Source organism: Condylura cristata, unplaced genomic scaffold (assembly GCF_000260355.1).
Source record: "Condylura cristata isolate star-nosed mole 26May11 unplaced genomic scaffold, ConCri1.0 scaffold00008, whole genome shotgun sequence".
Lineage (NCBI taxonomy): Eukaryota > Metazoa > Chordata > Mammalia > Eulipotyphla > Talpidae > Condylura > Condylura cristata.
In genome coordinates, this window is record NW_004567109.1 from 48,494,807 (window position 1) to 48,515,324 (window position 20,518).

The following is a 20,518-nucleotide window of genomic DNA, read 5'->3' on the forward strand; positions in this document are numbered from 1 at the left end:
ATGCCAGTTATATTGTTAACACCCAACAAAACATTTCCAATCACACTGAAGAGACTATTACATTGTAATAGTCACAGATTAATTTTGTTTAACAAATGTGTGCTAAGATCACATAATAAACAAGTTAAGGAAACGTTGAATTGTTGAGAATATACTGTAGATGGCCTGGGATCAGCCTGGATGGGACAGAGATCTGCACAAAACTTTTTCTTGTCACAGAATCCATAATGATTTTTCAGCCCTAGGGTCACTCAAATTATCTACTTCCTCCCCTTATTTGTTGTCTCAATACCCAAAAACTCCCTATTACACATTGTATTAAAGGTAGATCATACAAGATAAACCACACAGTCTGCTTCTTTTCCTGATTCTGACTTGAAACTTTCCCTGTGATGATACAAAAAGCATCTCCATTCCAAATGAATTTAAGTTCTACTGCATACTTAAAGACAATTGGGTAGGGTGGTGTTAACAGATGGGCTAATCATTTGTTTCTAGACAGTCACACTAATTACCTAGCAATTTCAAATTTGTATTCATCCATGTTTTCTCTCAACACTGTCCTCTGCTCTTTCATGCCAAATCTTTCTTATTTATGATAAGTATTAGTCTTTTGTTCCTTTAAAGAGTCTATTACTTCCATTTGGGGATGGAGGGGCTTGTCCTTTTCTTGCTTGCTCATTCTGGTGAAAGATAATGGCATGTTTTAAGAACGCTGTGAAAAAGCTAAAATGATAATAAACAAGTATGTTTGGTCAGTATCCAATCGATACTTCAGACCTGCCCCGTGATTAAGTTTGGAAGTAGATTCTCTCCCATTTAATATTCCAGAATTGTATTACTATTTGATAGCTTGATTGTAACCTTGTTAGATACCCTGTGCCAAAGCATTCACTTAATTGACTAATTAAACCATTAAACCCACAAAACTGTGAAATAATAAATGCTTGTTTTTAGTTATGGGGTAACTTGTTAAGTAGCAATATTTAAACATGCAATTTACATAAGGGGAAATATTTAAGCTGAGATATGCATTATATGAAGGAGACAGTCAAGTATACACTGACAAGAACATTTGAGTTAAAACAAACAGCTAGGCCCTCCATGGTGGCACAGCGGGTTAAAGCATAGCACAAAGAAGCTTAAGCCACTCCCGCATGAGTTCGATTCCCGCCTGCCCCGGAGGTGACCACATGGCATGGCAGACCTCTCCTGACCCGCCCGCTGCTCCCCTCAGCAGTGTACTTCGTCCATCTGCCTGTTCTGTACCCCACTCTGTCTCTGGTGAATCCTCTCACCCTCCGCATCTCTGGCCTGTACCCCAGTTCTGTATGAATAAATAAATAAATAATCTTAAAATAAATAAACAAATAAATAAAAAACAAACAGCTAAAGATGTTTGAATAATTAAAGATATACTGTATTCAGAGTTGGAGAGAAAGTTTATATGATTCATACACCATGGTAGAAAATAAAAGTGGTATAAAGTGAGGGTGAATAGATAGAGGATGATTTATATCAAACTGTAAAAGCTGTAGCTATGAGTTGGATTTCTTCCAAGTTTGACAGAAAGTCAGTGATGGATTTTCAACAGGGGAGGAATTTATCTTAAAAATTTTACTCTTGCTGTTCTTAGAGGATGAGTGGAGGAAGGGGGCAAAGAATTGGGGATGGTTGACTTAGGGATCTTTTAGAAAGCTCTGGGAGTAGTCCTGGAGAGAAGGATAGAAACTTAAGATTGCAGTATTGGCAAGATATGAAAAGATTTGAAATAGATTTTGGAGGTTGTGCCAGGAGACCTTACTGATACAATGAATATTTAAGAGTACTGGTTAGTGCTATTAGAATGAAGATTTCACCCTACTTTAAACACCAAAGTAAAATTCAACTGTTTATGACCACAAATCTAATTTTATACTTCTATCAGTTTCACACAAACCCTATTATAGTTTTGTTAAATATATGATATTTGTATGAATTAAATACATTTAATTTATTCTAATAAAGATGAATTCTCTCCAATACCTTTCATGAGTGCCTATACATTGTTATTTCCACCACCAAAGACAAAAAAAACAATTAAAAAAATTACTAAAAGGGCCCCAGCTTGTCCTCTGTCAGGCGGCTGGTGCGGCCATGGAGGTGTACATTCTATCCTTTCGCTAGGAGGAAGAGTGACCTGGAGCAGGGATACACAGGAGAAGGCAAGGTGGCAGCAGAGTAAAGAGGCCAAGATCACTGCTTTCAGGTTCGCAAAGGAATTTAGGACTGAAAACGGTATCAACTTACATACTCTAAGTTTCAACCCAAATGAGAACAGCCTGGACCCACTAGAAGGAAGATAACTGAACGGGAATCAGCTGAAAGCCTTTCCCTTGAGATCAGGAACAAGACAAGCATGTCCACTATCACCACTGCTCTTCAACATAACATTGGAAGTTCTAGCCAGAGCAATAAGACAGGAAAAAGACATACAAGGAATCCTAATAGGGAAAGAAGAAGTAAAACTGTCCTTTCGGATGATATGTTAATCTACATGGAAAACCCTAAAAATTCCACAGAGAAACTAATCAAAATCATCAACCAGCTTAGCAAGGTAGCAGGATATAAAATGAACACACAAAAAAATTAGAGGCCTTCCTATACACAAACAACCAATCAGGAAAAAAAATGCCCTTTTCAATTAAAACAAAAAGAATCAAATACCTGGGAGTCAACCTAACAAAGGAGGTAAAAGACCTGTATAAAGAAAATTACAAAATACTGTTCAAAGAAATTCAAGAAGACACCATGAAATGGAAAGACATCCCCTCTTCATGCTCCAGAATTATAAAAATGTCCATCCTTACCAAAAGCAGTACACAGATTTAACACCATCCCAATAAAAGTCTTAATGACATTCTTCAAAGAAATAGGAAAAAAATATTGATGAGATTCATATGGAACAACAAAAGACCTCGAATAGCCAAAACTCTCATGACTTGGAAGAAAGAGAATGGAGGTATTACAATCCCTAAATTCAAGCTATACTACAAAGTCATAATGACCAAAACCGCATGGTATTGGAACAATACAGACCAGTGGATTCGGACAGAAAACTCGGATATAAACCCATAGGTTTATGGACAGCTAATCTTTGACAAAGGAACAAAGAAGATACAATGGAACAAAGAAAGTGTATTCAGCAAATGGAGCTGGGAAAACTGGGAAGCTACATGCAAAAAAAAAAAAAAAAATGAAACTAGATCACAACCTCTCACCATACACAAAAACCAACTCAAAGTAGATTAAAGACCTAGACATAAGAACAACAACCATAAAATACCTGGAAGCAAAGATGGGCCAAACACTACACGACATACACTTCAGTGACATCTTTAAAGATAGAGCACCCAATGCAACAATAGTGAAGGTAAGGATAAATAGATGGGACTACATCAAGTTAAAGAGCTTCTGTACATCAAAAGAGACATTACAAATGATAGACAGCCCACTGAATGGGAAAAAATTTTCTCACACAAAACTAGCGATAAAGGATTAATCACAAAATATACGAAGAACTGATGAAACTCAACACAAGTAAACAACCCCATCAAAAAGTGGGCAGAAGAGCTAAAAAGACATTTCTCCCAAGAGGAAATGCAGATGGCAAACAAGCATATGAAAAATTGTTCAACATCACTCGTAGTAAGGGAGATGCAAATTAAAACCACAATGAGATACCACCTCACCCCAGTAAAAATCGCACATCTTCAAACAACTAGCAACAATAAATGTTGACAAGGGTGTGGAGAAAATGGAACTCTTCTGCACTGCTGGTGGGAATGCAAACTAGTACAACCACTATGGAACACTGTTTGGAGGTTCCTCAAACTGCTAAACATGGAGCTTCCCTAAGACCCAGAAATACCACTCCTAGCTATCTACCCAAAAGACACAAAAACACTGATTCAAAAAGATACCTGCACCCCCATGTTTATTGCTGCTTTATTGACGATTGGAAAGACATGTTAAACAGCCCAAATGCCCAAAAATGGTTGAATGGATTAAAAAGATGTGGTACATATACACAATGGATTATTACTCAGCATCCAAGAAAAAAAGGAACACATGTCTTTTGCAGCAACATGGATGGAGCTAGAAAAGATCGTGCTTAGTGAAATAAGCCAGAAAGAAATGGAAAAATACCTGATAGTTTACTTCAAAGTAGGAGTATAACGGACCAAGTGAGAAAATAATAATAATAATGAACAGCTATATACCAGAGACATTTTGTGGGGGTGGAGTGGGGAATGGGATCAAAAACAGCAGGGGGAGGAAAATGCACTGAACTATGGTGATGGCACATGGGTGACTTGGTGATGGGAAATCCAAGGGGATTGCAACTGAGATGGAAAAATGCACAAAAATATGTAAAAATAAACTATTATAAAAAATACTAAATATTTTCTGTTATTAAAGGAATTTAAGGGCCCTCCCAGGTGGTGCAGCTGGTGAAAGCACAACACTAAGAAGTTTAAGCCACTTCCGCACGACTTCCATCTCCGCCTGCCCCGGAGAGGATCCACATGGCTGGCAGACCTCTCCTGACCCGCCCGCTGCTCCCCTCAGCAGTGTACTTTGATCATCTGCCTGTTCTGCTCCCCCCTCTGCCTCTGGTGAATCCTCTCACCCTCCACATCTCTGGCCTGTACCCCAGTTCTGTATGAATAAATAAAATAAATCTTTAAAAAAAAGGAATTTAAAAATTATTTGGAATTTGTAAAATAATGAAGGCAGTTAAAGAAAGAACCAATTATATTGTATATACTTATTGGCTTCTTTAATGATCATTTGTTATAACAATATCAACATTCCCTAGTCTCTCCAATGTGTTATTTTACCCACCTATTTACATTGACCCTAAATCATTAGGTCTAAAGTTTTGCCAAAATCCAAAGTGTTAGACATGAGCCTACATAAAATTAAATGAATAAGGTTCCTCAAAATGCGATTGATTTTGTCTCTAAAATATCATACAGGTTTTCTTTCCTGTGCTTCTCTTCAAGTATTTTCAGTCAAATACTGAATCTGTGTTTTATATCCTTCAGAAATTTCCACTTAAATCCATATGTGACATTTGCCCCTAATACTAATTAGCATGAAGATTTCAACACAGACTTTAGGACAGGAAAACATTTGCTACTGTGCTCCTTGAGCACTTAATCAAAAGCCTTCAAAGATTCAATAGAATTTACATATGCCATTTTAGAATTTATACCACACAATTTTATGGTGTGAGCTTGAGTATTTTCAGATGTCTCCATTTCATTGGGTGTCATCTCTTCAGAGTAATCATCACTCAGCTGTTTTCTATCAACCTTAGATTGTAGGTTGGAGAGATAATTGAGTCTAATGCCTTTCCTTGGATTTTGCATGCTTTGGCAAATCAGAAACCAATTTGTGTTTTCCTTCTCTTCCTTAAACTATTTCAGGTTTAATTGAAATTTATAATATGTTTTTTCTAGCATAACACCACATTCTAATATCAAACTCCTTTAGAAAAATAATTTGTATACCATAGAAGACTTTATCTTCCTGTTGTAGCTTAATAATTTACTTTATATATCTCAATTAGGACTTCATATATACACTATGTACCCAAACATTAATTCTTTTGATTTTGCTTCAAAATGTCACTTAACATTGCATGATGATTATATATCTAAGCAGTGTTTATCAGAAGGAAAAGTTGGGACATTTGTAATGATTTTCAAATAGTGTAACCTCTTATCAATGCTGCATTCACTATATAAGAATTTAGAATTAGGTGAATTTTTGCATCTAGTGAAAGAGAATTTAATTATTGCAACTATTCTTTTCTAGTTTATTAATTTATTCATTCAATAGGGATTTTTGGAACATCTATGATATTTAAATCATGGTTGCAATAAAATAAGGGATATAAATATGGATGAGCTTTTAAAAGCTTATAATTTATGAATAAAAATACATAAAATATAGTAAGGTTAAAATGACAAATTCACAACAGGTGAAATATGAAATTGTGGCAATCTATAGAAATTGCAAAGAAGTTGCTCTCGTGCAATAGACAGATCACTGAATTATAACTTGAGTGCTGGATTCAAATCTCAGGCATTTCTATGCTGTTTATAAATATTTTTTCTGAAACTCAGTTAACTTATCTCCAAGTTAATTTAAGAACAAACCATAGTCGATCTTTAATTAAGAAATGCATTTTATGATTATTAACCAGATACTTTCCCACACTGTACTAATTATTTCTATTTATCTATAAGGGCTGGATGTTTTACTATCTTTATTTTATACTAGAAACAGTAGCTCATTGATATATGATGTTTTACAATATCTACCAACATTGAATAAAGAAAGATTACAAATCAAGTCTATGTAATACTAAACTCTTACACATTTATTGCCCAGCAGTGTGAAAGACACATTAAATTTGGTTACCGCTACTGCTGTTACTCTATATCATATTTTTTCTCCTCTCTACTTTATGTAATTGTCCACTCAAATAGATCATTCAAAACTTGGGTTGGTTGAGTTGTATATAACATAGATTATCAAGTATCTTAATTAGTGCTGCATTAAAAAAAAAAGTTCAATGTAAGACTTCATGTAGGAAGATTTAAATATCTTTTGAATACACATGTTTTAAATATTTATTTCTATATATATGTACATATATACACAGACTTTTAAAAAGGCTAGTACAAGATTTCAATGTTAAAAATGATTACTATTTATATCATAAGCTTTATATTAAATAATAGTTTAAGGTTCTCTTTATGTACCTAAATGTCAACACATATTCCTAAAGTACATTATTCTTCCAATGTTGCTGATTCATAACATCCTAGTCCCTTACCATTATGAATGATGATGTCAAAATCATCTTTGAGGTAGTCATCTAAACTCATTCAAAGTTAATTAACTCTGACTTCTTAAGATTTTTTTTTTGTTCACTCTTATTTTCAAGCTTTTAATCTAAGAATCCTTCAGGATTACCCTTTCCAGGTCTTTCCAAACATTCGAAAACATCTAACTAAAAACAGCCCTTTAATTCTAATCTTTGCAATAGAAAACATATCATGAAGATTATATTTCACAAATAATAAACTCCAGCTCACATAGACATATGTTCACTTCTAGTTCACAAAAGCTTTTTCCCTTTACACTTTTTCTCTTTGATTTTTGAAGGAGAACTGTATGTTCTTTTAAAAAAGTCTTAAAGATGAGACAAAAACATAGTTAACTTTGTTCCAATAAAATGCATCATTTTTATTTAATTATTGTTCATTGTATCCCTAGTTCAGGTTTTCTCAAAATAAACAAATAGCAAATGAAACTGCATACTCTTAATAATAAAATATAATTTATACTTTGAAAATCTACAGAAACAAAGAAAATATAAATTATTCACCTTCAATTTTATGGCCTTTCCATGAAAAATCAAAATCTAATAACACTATTCTTATTTTTATTAAATATAGTTAGACCTAATACTATAATCTAATAATTAAGAAATAATGAAATGTATTTCCTCAGAATTACTATCCTTATTAGTATTGATTCACAGCTTGACTATTTCTATAATGAACTATGAATCATGCATAAAAATTCACTAAATTATGACTGTTTGCTACTGCAGTAGATCCTCCTGCTGTTTTTCAGGCAGATGTTAAGTGTATTCCACAGGCAACTATACTTGGCAATGTTGCATATTCCATAGCTCCCTGTAGGAAATTTACAATATGCATCTGTATTGCCAAGGTTTGCAGACATCCTGGTGTAAAGAGACTTGTTCTGCTTTTTCTTAACATACCATTGTCAAATTATTTGAGCTAGAACTATACCATAAAATGTATGAAATGCAGAATTGGTCACAGAAAGAAAACATTAAAACCCAGACACCTCATTTCCTGTAAGCATGCCATGTGCATTAGAGAAATTTTTAAAATTACCTTAAATAACATGTTTTTTTTTTTTTTCAGAAAATGTGTTGTCTCAAATATTTTGCAACATTGTGCTTTACAATGTTGACTAAGTAATCATTTAGCTTGAATAATAAAATATGTTAAGTATTTAGAGAAATCATATTAGACAGCAATTTAGGATTTGGAGCAGCAACACTATTTGCTACTCTTTGCTCACATGCAGTGTTCCAGCCAAGGCTGATCAAGATAAAAAAAAGTGGGCATCACTTTTGAAGGTTGATATTGATAAAGTGCCACACTGTATTTCCCTCCTAGTATTTATAACATGGTCCTTATTTGTATCTAGTGCTATAGTTATAACTATGTAACTCAGCTCCTATCACTTTGTGAATATAAATGGGAACAAGAGAAAGGGTGGTAGAAATTTTGGAAGACTTATTCTATGTTATTCTTCTAACTTCTCAAACTATACTACATACTTTTGATACATTGTTTTGTTATAACACAGAAACAGTATCCACTGTCACAAAGCATCATGGGAATTAAGAGAATTCATCTCTTTTCCTGCCTGCCAAGAACTCAAGTTGATGTCTATTTCTTTCAGAAACTAATAAGTAAAAGAACATTTTTGTGTCCCTCCCTGGTGGTGCAGCCTGCTAAAGCACAGCACTGCAAGTTAGTGGCAACTGCTTCGATCCCCAAGTTCGATCCCCAGCCCCAGAGGTCCACATGGCCAAGTCGACCTCTCCTGTCTTGCCCTCTAGCCACCTGTTCTACTCCCCACTCTGTCTTTGGTGAATCCTCTCAGCACCCCTGCACCGCTGTCCTGTACCCTATTTCTGTAAGCATAAGTAAATCAATATTTAAAACAAAAACAAAGAAAATCAACTCTATCTCAAGTATTCCATATTCTCTTATTTAGACCATTAACCGTGGTTTCTTTGTTCATTAAAAATGTATTTCAGAAATTTTTCTGTAATGAACTAACTCCTCCAAAATACTATTTTTTTTTTAATTTTTTTATAATAGAGGTTATATTAAAGCTTTACCAAAATTTACCATATCCGCTTTAAGGGGTGGTGACTCTTCTAATAAACATCTACATAAGAGTACAATTTCAATGTCCTAAGAAACCTGTCTCTCTGATTACAATGAATATGTTGCATATCTTCAAATTAACCCAGTTGCATTATTAACACAAGATGGAGAGCAATGAGCAGCTGTTTTCAGGTTATGATCTGGAACCTGAATTTTAAGCTTTATCAACTATTAGTTGGTCTTTTCCAAAAGGGGGGGGGTAAAAATGCTAACCAAGAACTGCAAGATATAGTTCTAAATCACAGCAAAATCTGCATTATAACCTGATCTTTAACTTTTTAATGTTAATGTTAAACTTTAACACTAACTTTTTAATGTTATCCTCTCCTGTTTCAGTCTCCTCATTTGTAAAATGAGATAGTGCTAAAACTTAAGCCCTAGTCCACCAGGGAAGCATCAGAGTCTCATTCTTTAACCCAAATATTTTTCTATTATTTGTCAGTATCTTTTCAGTTTAGATATTTTATTAGTATGTTTAGGCTACAGTAACAAAATGTCTTAGGTCTGGTAGCAGTAAAAATCAATTTATCTTTTTTTTTTTTTTAACACAGATGTAAAGGATGAAGTACAAAGATAAAAGTGACAAATTTAGATTTCTGGTAAGGCTTCTCACATGCATATTCTCATTGCATGTTCACATGTGAATATAACAGTATGTGAACCTGTAAAGAATGACCGCAAGATTTATCTTGTCTCTGCTTATAATATCACTAACCATACTGTATTAGTATCCCACGCTAAGATTACATTGTTCAACCTTACTTCTTTAGAGATCCGGTCTCCAAATACAGTCACACCGCCAGAAGAGGAGTTAGGGTTCAACATATGAATTGGGTAATAGGTGCAGGAGAGGAGAGAAAAATTAATTAATATGTATGACATGGAATTTGTTCTTTTTTTATTCTGCATACCTTCATCTGACCCTTTACACAAGTTCAATCAAAATCTATTGCATTCGTATCATTTTTCTGTATCATAAGGACAAAAACAAAAATAATTCCTTAAGCAATTCACAATTATATGACAACAAGCTACAAAAATAATCTTTGAAAAAAAGAAAATTCAGCACTTAAAGTGAATTCCATTACAGAATTAGGAAAATTAAATCACCCACAATGAAATTTATAAAACTGATGCAGACTTATATTGCTAGCCAAGACTAAGTAACAGGTACCCTCCTGCCTGAACCAAACACAAATCAAGAAAAGTATATTAAATTGTTTACCAGGCAATTCAGGATACTGATTCCAAAGAAATGGGGAAAGTATGAAACATGTCCTATGATTTCCCAGTTCACTGCTGGGACTCAACGTCCAGACTGTGACACAAGGAGAAAAAACTCGGTCAAACTCTGGCAGGTTCTGAGTTCCATAGTGGAAGTTTAGCATTTGGAAAGACCAAGGTAGCTAGAGACCACGGAATAAGATGCTAAAGATGTAGAACAACAGAGAATGCCGGAAAATTGCAAAGGGTCTCACCTCCATATTCAGCAGAGTACTAATCATGTCGTAAATATGAAGAAATAATATAACCTTGGAGAAAGTAAACAAGAAAACCCAAAGGATAAAATGTGACAGTACCCAGCATTCATGCAGGGCCTTGGTAATGTTGGCTAATAGTGTCCCTATTTGGACAATAGATCTTAGAAATCATAGGGTATTATAGAGAATACCTAGAATTGTGGGCCCTGGATACTCAGGAAAGGACGTTATTAGCTCTAGGTATTAGGAAAGGTACAGACCCAGTTAATCCTAACAAACTTTAAAAGCAAGACCCAATATGATCAGTTTCCAATAATTTAACAAAATCCTACAACAAAACTAGAAAAATATGTATAGACATTCAAGAAGATTTAGGATGGTTATGGCTATAATCCAATGAAAAATTATTAATAGGAAAACATGTAACTCCCATGAGTAAAGATCAATGAAACCTAACTCAAACAGACACAGACCAAATTAGGAGACAAGGGAATTAACAGTTACTATACCTGTATATATATTATATGTTGAAAATCTAAATGCAGAAATAAGTATTTTTTTAAGTACTAAGTTGAATTCCTGCAGGTAAAAGTTAATTGTCTAAGAGGGAAAATACTTTGGATGGGATTTATGATATGTCAAGCATTGCATAGGAAAATATTAATGACCCTGAAGTCACTAGAAGTTATCAAAATTAAAACCCCATAAAATATAACCCCAAAACTAAAAATATAATAAATGAGCTGTGCAATCATTCAAATAGGCTAATAATTATGTACTTGAAAACTATGAGGAAAGGATAAAATAGCTAAATATTTCCCAAGTTTAATTTAAAAAATATTATAAAACCGCAGATCCAAGAAGCACAATGAACTTTAAGTACATACACAGATATATACTCTCACTCCAAGATGAAAAAAGGAAAAGAAAAAACACTAATTTATATCTTAATTTATTTGGTCAAAACTGCTGCTAAATACAAACCTTTTCAATATGAGATGCGTAAGGATACAATATCTATAGAACAAAAAATAAGGACAACAGATTTCTTTTTGAAACAAAGAGAGTGAGGAGATAGTAGAGAGTTATTTGTAAACTCTGGAAATACATTTCAGTCTACAATTCTGTATGAAGCAAAAGGTAGTCTTAACATACAGAAGGTATCATCACAATAAGATTAACAAAGCCAAAATTGAAAAAATAGTCTTTCATACCTCTACCTATAATAGCTAAAAAAACAGAAGCAACACAAATGTCCAGTAACTGAAATATTTCTGTCCGGAGTCCTACAGCAGTATCACTGCTATGCAATGGAATACTAGTGAGCAATGAAAATAAATGAACAAATTTCACACTAGAACTTGGAGGAGTCTTAAAATAATCACACATTTGGGCCTTCCCTAGTGGCACAGTGGGTTAAAGCACATCACTAAGAAGCTAAAGCCACTTCAGCATGAGTTTGAGTCCCGCCCCAGAGGTGACCCACATGCCACGGCAGACCTCTCCTGACCTGCCTGCTGCTCCCCTCAGCAGTGTACTTCATCGATATGCCTGTTCTGCTCCCCACTCAGTCTCTGGTGAATCCTCTCACCACTCCTGTACCTCTGATCTGTAACCAGTTCTGTATGCATAAATAAATTAAAATCATAATCATAATCACACATTTAAAAAGCGGGTACTTTTTTGATGCCACTTATATAGACAGAAATTGTGGAAAACTCCATGATGCAGATAAACATTGCCTGAGTTGAAATAAGGAAGAGGGGAGTGAGATGAAAGGATTACATAGAGCTATAGACACTTTGGGGTCTTACCTTTATTGCATTAATGTTTTCACAGGTATGTGCTTATCTTACAACTTATTAAGTTATTCTTAGAAATGAATAGTGTGTTCAGTTAGTCATGAAGCTATTTAAAAAAAAAAAGTATGATACAAAACCCCAATGGCAACATTATTTTTGCTTTAGTTTGATAATATTTATTCTACTTTATTCTATAGGCAGGGTGTTCATCTAATATTTAGATTCAAACCAGTCTTAATACAGCTACACTTTATTTCAGAAAACTTGATGAAATAAGTTTCAAAAGTATAAAAGTTCAAGTTTCAAAAATATTAAAAAAACGGCATATATTCAACTCCCAAGTAAAGACTCTGGTGTTTTCCAGGTTTCTTCTATGTAGTTATTTTACTGCATCTTTGAAGGCTTTTGTAATTATCCACTGCCTCAACAGCTATTTGGATTACCAACCTCACTGGTTTGCTATGGAGTATTTCAAATATTGAATCCAGCCCTATGGTAACTTAATGCTGCCTTAACATTCTCGTATTCCAATTTTAATTTATAAGATAAATGCCACTTTAGTTATCATTACATATAATAGTTAAAATGTTTATACATATTTAAATATATTCACATTATGTACACATGGGTATTTGTATATTGATACTAATTTAAGTGAAGGGCAGAGTTCCTTTCTGAAGGCGCCACGGAGAATAATTTTCTTTGCTTATTTATGTTGGCAGCAGTTAGTTCCTTGCCATAATAGAACTGAGATCCTTGTTTTCTTGATACCTGTTACCTGAGTTCCTTTATTAGTTTCTAAATATGCTCTGCAATCTTTGGCTCACAGTCCCCTGTATTCATCAGAACCAGTGTGTTGAGTCCTTCTCTTGCTCTGGATTGCTTCTGTTTCTTTTGTCTCCTGTCCACTAGTCTGCTTTGCTTTTCCACTTTTAAGGGCTCATGTGATTACAGTGAATCATCCAGAATAAGTTCCTATTTAATATCTACTCATTAGCAACTTTAATTCTAACTGCCCCCCTAAATCCCCACATACAAATAAATATATAGTGTGTATATAGCATGTATTATTTAGTAAGGTTTATATGAATAGTATTAGCGAAAAAATTACTATGCTTGAGTCTATAGTAGTTGCTTATTAAACAAGAATTCACACGTCCTACTTCACAGAGGCAACTAGCCAAATGGTTTCCTTTTGCTGAAGCTAATAAAAAAAAATAGCTTAAGCCACAGAATAAAACTGTTTTGTTATCCCATGAGATAATTTGAATTAATTAATGAAGGATTAAATATTCTTTTAAAAATATCCTTTAGGAACTACCAGAGTTACCCCCTAGGAAAGTAAAATTTTAAAATTTCTATTTAGTGTATTGTTATATATAAATCAGAATAATTTGCAACTGTACATTTCCTTTGTTTTCAATAACTACCCAAATGTAAGATTTTGGATGGGGAATGTTTGTCCTTTAATCAGTCCAAATGCCCAAAACAGATGACTGGATCAAGAAGATGTGATGCACATACATAATGGAATACTACTCAATGATCAAAAAAGATAAACCCATGCCATTTGCAGCAATATGGATGTAGCAATGAGAGGGATCAAGCTTAGTAAAATAAATCAGAAAGAAAAAAAAATCTGGAAGGTTTCACTCATAGCAGGAGTGTAAGAGATCAGGAAAAAAAGAAGTAATTGTAATAAAGTAAAAAAGGAAATCAACCAACTATAAACCATTCTACAGGGGAGGAAAAGGGAATATGATCAAAAACTGTGGTAAGAACGGGACTATAGTGATGGCACATGGGTGAAGTGCTAGTGAGAAATCCACAGGGATTACAACTGAGATGAAAAAAATGTACAAATAAAGAACTATATATATATATATATATATATATATAAAATTATAAAATGTACTCTTAAAAGGAAATTCTATCTAATAAATTATTTCTCATTCCTAAATTTAAGTGCTTTCCCAATTTTTAGTTTAGTTGAGAGCCTTTCATTTGCTTTCATAAAAAAAAGCTAAGAATTTGGAAAAACTACATAATTTTGGCCCATGGTTAAATTCAAGTCTGAAAAAAAACATGCCTAATCAAAAAATGTGCAGGCCACGGTAACTGGAGTTTTCACATATTGTCGGCAGATAGTTAGCATTTTAGAAACCAATTTTCAATATTGAAAGTTGCTAGAACATCAGTCAAAGTCTGACTTATTTCCTTCTTCCCTTTTTGTTCACATTAGTGTAAACAATGTCTGTGTTCTTCTCAAGCACTTTGTTGCTTCTTGGAAACTTGGTCACATTTCATGCAATCTAGACTGTAACAGAGAAATGTCCTATATTTGCATTTTCTCTGCAAAATGAGAAATGATAGTGTAACTGTCATCATTTAATTCAGAGTGATACACAATGTGTTTCAAAAAACATTTTGGAAATAACACAAATGAAGACTTAAATATACTAGCACAGTATGATGGATGTCTTCTAAAGCAATTAAATTTGAGTTTTTAAAATTTGACAAAGTGAATACTTGCTCATAATTTAGCTGAAGTATTAAACATTAACTATGATGATTTCAGGCACTTTTTTGACAGATTTTTTTTTTCAGATCTTCACAAACCACTTATTAAGATAAATGGTCATGTCATATCTTGTATTGGTGAAAGTATATACTATTCTTGATATAAGACAAATCAAATCCAACTGAATTTGCCTTGAATTGGAATGATGCAAGGAAATTTTACAATTAAAAGATAAATTATATAAGGATTCAATGTAATTTCAAATGATACTATTTTATAGTGATAATATTTTACATACATTTTATTATTCATTTAACCTGTTATGTATGACTTGTGCTTCAATTATTCAACTATTATGAGTTACTGTCACATGTTCAATTTAGTATTGTTTAAGAGAGGAATAGCACTTTAGATTGATATCTTTAGTTACAAATTATATGGCATAGTATCGTAAGAGAGTAAATGGGAAACTGAGGTCTACTTCTTATGAAAGAAATGAACATTGCACTTTATTTTACATTATTTCCCCAAATCTCCACCAGAGATTAATTACTTTTAGTCACACAATCTTTCATCTTCTAATGTTAATTGTTCTTTTCTTTCTAACTTTTTGAGTGCTTGGCATATCAGAGCTGACCTTGCTACAACTGGTTATATTTCAAGGAAGATCAAGTACTCTTAGTAGTGCAAGCTGGTTAAATCTGAGTCACATTATTTTCATCTTTCAATAACTATAAAATTAGGATGTATCTTACATAAAGTGGGTGATGGGCAAGATGTGACTACAATTACATTTACGTATACATATGCCTCAGAGTGGACATTGGCAGTTTGAGAGAAAATTTTGCCAGTAATACTGGAGCAATAGATTAAGAAAAGCACCAAAAAATGGTACTATTTGATGAAAGAGATTGGTAACAATGAGCCTAAAAGGCATTTTGGAGTATCAGAATCTGAATTTGAAATAATTCTTAGAATGAATTAACAAATTATTTTATCTAATTTTATCTTTATACACATCATAATCCAGAGGAAGTGGGTCATCTGCTTTCTCTATCATCTGTATACTACACATATTTTTCATAATTTTAAGTCACCAAGGCTGTAGATAGAGTGTCCCCAGTCATGGAGTTAAAAGTGTCTCATGTTTCCAATGTAAGAATATTACTTGCTCTGCTGGAGTTTATTTTTTAATTTTTTTTTTTTTTATGTGCAGCTGAAGTGTCTGAAGTTCTTGCTCAGTGTTAAATGATTTCTAAACTTAAACACACAGGACAACTCATTGTCCTTTGGCTAAATAAAACAATTGGAAATTCATTAAATTCCCAGAAAACATTTCTTATCACATGTGTCACAACAGTATGTTTACTTTGAAACAGTATATAAAAAATGCTTGAGAAGTTGCCAATCAAGAACAAACCTAATTCAGTATATTAACTGCAATAAAAGCTGAGCCTGAATATAGTGCCAAGAGATGAAGTACCTAAACACACTTGTGGGCTATATAACTGACATATAATTTAATTTCTTTAAACACTGTATTTATTTACGCATGCTAGAACTAGAGTTCAGGCCAGAGGTGTGGGGTGTGAAAGGATTCATCGGAGAAAGTGAAGAGCAGAACAGGTGAATCAACTGCTGAGGGGAACAGTGAGTGAGACAGGACAGGTCTGCTGTACCATCTGGGTCAGCTCCCTGGCCCGGATCGAACTCCTGCTATTGTGGCTGGCAACAGTTTGATACTGTTGAGACCTTAACTCCTGCACCACTAGGAAGACCCAGTGACATATAATTTTACAGGACATTATGAATTTATTGACAGTGGCATATAGAATCTTCTTATCATCATGTGGTGCTATGGACACAAGCAGGAAGCACTGGAAGAGGAAAATCTGTGGTTTCTGTTAGTAACAGTAGTTCCATTAGCTTTCAATTTCTCGAATAAATTCTCAAGTGTCTCTTATATGATAGGTTTTAAGATTATGCATTTATTTCAAACTGTACATGTTCTATTTCATATTTTTTTCTTAATTTTATTCATGATATCTTAAATTATATCATTATGGTCAAACCACTTATGAGGAAAAAAGTTTTTGTCTAAATGTGTCATACAGTTTTTGAGCAGGCAAATTTATGTACTGGAATTTGAATTGTTACCTAATAATAAATCAAGGTAACACATTGTACTTACATTTCAAATTGTATGCAGTGAATGGACAGAATTGTACTCAAGCCTGTGTCTTAAAAATGTTAAAAATGTTTCAGGATTTCTCTTTAGTCCTTAATTGCTATTTTAATTTTTTGATTTTTACATAATGCTGTTTTAAATTTGATTTGATGAGTTCACTTAAACTTGAGAGTAGACTTTAAAAACAGTTTTGCTCTAGACTCAGAAATATGTAGGTACAGACACTTGAGATGAGTGTACGATCTATACTGACATTGCTAAAATATAGTTTTGTGTGTGTATATATAGTCTCTGTCTCTCAGTTCTGCTTACCTGCGGATGAATTTATTGAATTCTTCCTATATCAAAGCCTTTGTGTTAGAACTTAAAATTACATATAGATAAAACATAACTTTTAGGTTTGCTTTCAATATCTTTGAGTACTTTTACTGGCATCCAGTGTTATATCAGTAACTCAAGCTTCTTCCAATCCAATACCCTATCCTTCTCTAAAATTGTTGATTATATTAGAGTCTCAGCATACCTGTGTGTTTGAAAATTAGACAATAAAAAGCAGTGGTAGTCAGATCAGCCATTATAGGAGGAAATCTGTATTACTGAACAAATACACAGTTTCTGTATTGTGACTTTATGTATAATTCTATTGATCGAGCTTGGGAATGGAAGTAGGTAGAGAAAGGTGACTTGAACCCAAAGGAAGGGTCAAAATGATATTGCTCAGATATTAAAAAGCATCTATTACTCAATAAAGAATTTCCTTCACACTCTTATGATTCAGAAGCATTCATTTGCATATCTACAATTTAAACATTCTTATCATTTTTCCTGTCCCTTTTCTAGACATTACAATTGATATTATACATAACTCAGTGTATCTTGAACTTATTCCACTCCATTTGGTTTAGACGAAGATATTCTTTCCTTTCTTTGGGAATAGAAATTGTTTTCACTGTTGACATTTAGGATCATACTGGAGAAAGCCTACAACAGTGGATACAGTAATCATTGGAGTCTGAGCCTAGTGGTTAAAGCAATTATATTTTTCAAACTGCTTGAAACAATATGAGAATTTGTGATGTATATGCATGCTTTGGATTCTTTGAATAAAAAATCATAGCATACACTTACGGTGTCCCATGGTCAAGTGTTTAGATCTTCTAAGCATCTAGTAGAAATCTAAAGCATATTTTCCAACTGGGGTTTGCCAAGAGCTCCACTCAGTGTTTCCATCTGCTATTAGGCTTTTTTGTGCTATTAGGTTGAATAGATGAATAGATAATGCTATCCAAGTGCAGGACTGCTTGTACAGCCTTGAGGTGCTGCAGAACCTTTATTATTATTATTATTTTTTTGGTCTTAACTTAGAATGGTCTTTTGAATCATGTAGCAGAAGAGTGAGAGTCACATACCAAGATGTGATGTGTATTGTGTATTATCACCATCATCTAAGCTGTATCTAAGACTGCACAAAGAAGATGGCCATGTTGAGTAAGACATTTGGTAAAAGTACTAAAACTTACAAAACCCAATTATGCTTCAAATATATGTCTGACCTTTTCACTGGTTAAACCAAAGAAATAAAGGAAATGTAGTAGGAATCATTACATTCCATTTTTTCCCAACTGTTGGATGGTGACTCAAATCTTCAATTTTCTTACAAGGATAGTGCTTTTAGTATATGGGGAAGAGAGATGTTCTAGTAGCTTCACTAGGCCATTGTCTACCATAATAAAGTATATTCTACCAATCCAGGAATTAACACATAACATTTTGTCATGAATTAAGTGTTCTATTTTCACAATTCGTTCTGCAACTTGGAAAATCCCAGAGTAAAGCTCTAGTTGACTTCAGATCTATATGACCTCCAAATCTTTCCAGTGTAATACAAGTCACTGGAGATGAGTAATGATTTAGAATCAGTGTCCATAAAACCCAAGAGCTGTGCTTCACTCTAATGTACACAATTATTTATAAATTGCTGATGTACCTCTGGAAGAACAGTTATGGTTGTATTGAAAAATGTCTGAAAAATGTCTCAAAGAATACTGGCTTTTTCCATAAATGTTTGTCTTGTATTCTGTGAAACAACTTAGCTCTAGAACCTGAATAATGGTTCTAAGTACTTATAGCAATTTGAATAAGAATTCTAGTTCTAAATCTAGAACTTTTGGCCCTCTCCAGTGGCTAAGGGGTTGAAGGATCACATTATGAAACTATTTCCAGCCACAACAGCATGAGATCCATTCCCAGACAGAAAACTGACCCACATGGCTTAGCAGACCACCTGCTCTTCACCCACAATTTCTGGCCAGTACCCTATTTCTTGTATGCATTAAAATAAATAAAAATCTATAAAAACATTATATAAATCTAAAACTTCCCCATTCACATATTTCAAGCAGCATCTTTATAGCCTCACTACCTATTTTCTAGAGCTACTATGGTCAAACTTTTATTTCTTCTGTTTGGGATAGTACTATTATTCTGATTTCTCTGAGGGTTTTATGGCAGTCAACCCTATTTTTTCTGCTAGCAAGTAAAAATTTATTACTCCAGGATGTTAGGAATCGACCCACTCCAGAGAAATTGGGGTGCCCAGTTCCATACAGCATTTCTAGTTCATTACATGAAAAATTACCACATAATTTCTTGAAGAGCAATATTTCCTCCATGTTTTCAGAGAATAGAAGCTTGAGTTAATTACATTCACATAATACATAAAATACATTAACTCTATCAGTTTGTGCTTTTGGACACTTCCTATTCAATATGTCATGCAAATTCCAACATCCCAGTCCAGAGGTGCAGGCACAGTGAGATGATTCACGGTTTCACCAGAGACAGAGTGCAGAGTGGAGAGCAAAGCAGCAGATTGACAAAGTACACTGCTGAGGGGAGCAGCAGGCGGGTCAGGAGAGGTCTGTCATGCCATGTGGGTCATCTCCCGGGTAGCCACTGAACTCATGTTGAAGTGGCTTTAGCTTCTCAGTGTTGTGCTTTATCACGCTGCACCACCAGAGAGGGCCCTAGGCTTATATTTACATCAACATTCAATCTAGGGTTCTCTTCCAAGGTTAAGTCAATACAAATCAAAAATTCTGAGTGAATTCATATCAATAAATTTAGCCTTTACTAGTCTTACAATTCATGCTAATTGGTCTAACAATCTTAGTATAACCCATCCGTCCTCTTCAGACTCTTACTGGCATAAATCAGCAACATTCTACAATTCTTTCACTGAAGTTGCCGCTTCCTTTCAGATTAGCTATTGTACTTTTCTGTTTAAACTAGGTGGCCTCTAGCTCTGACTTTAACTATATGCCATAAAAGGAACAGGACTTAGGCCTGAGGATGACAGACTTTCCAGTGACAAGGAGCTATTCCATTTAATATAGAAATAAGAATGTCTTCTATTAACAAGAGCTTCATGTGTATTTGTGGGTTCAATTTTCTCAGCTTTATCTGTT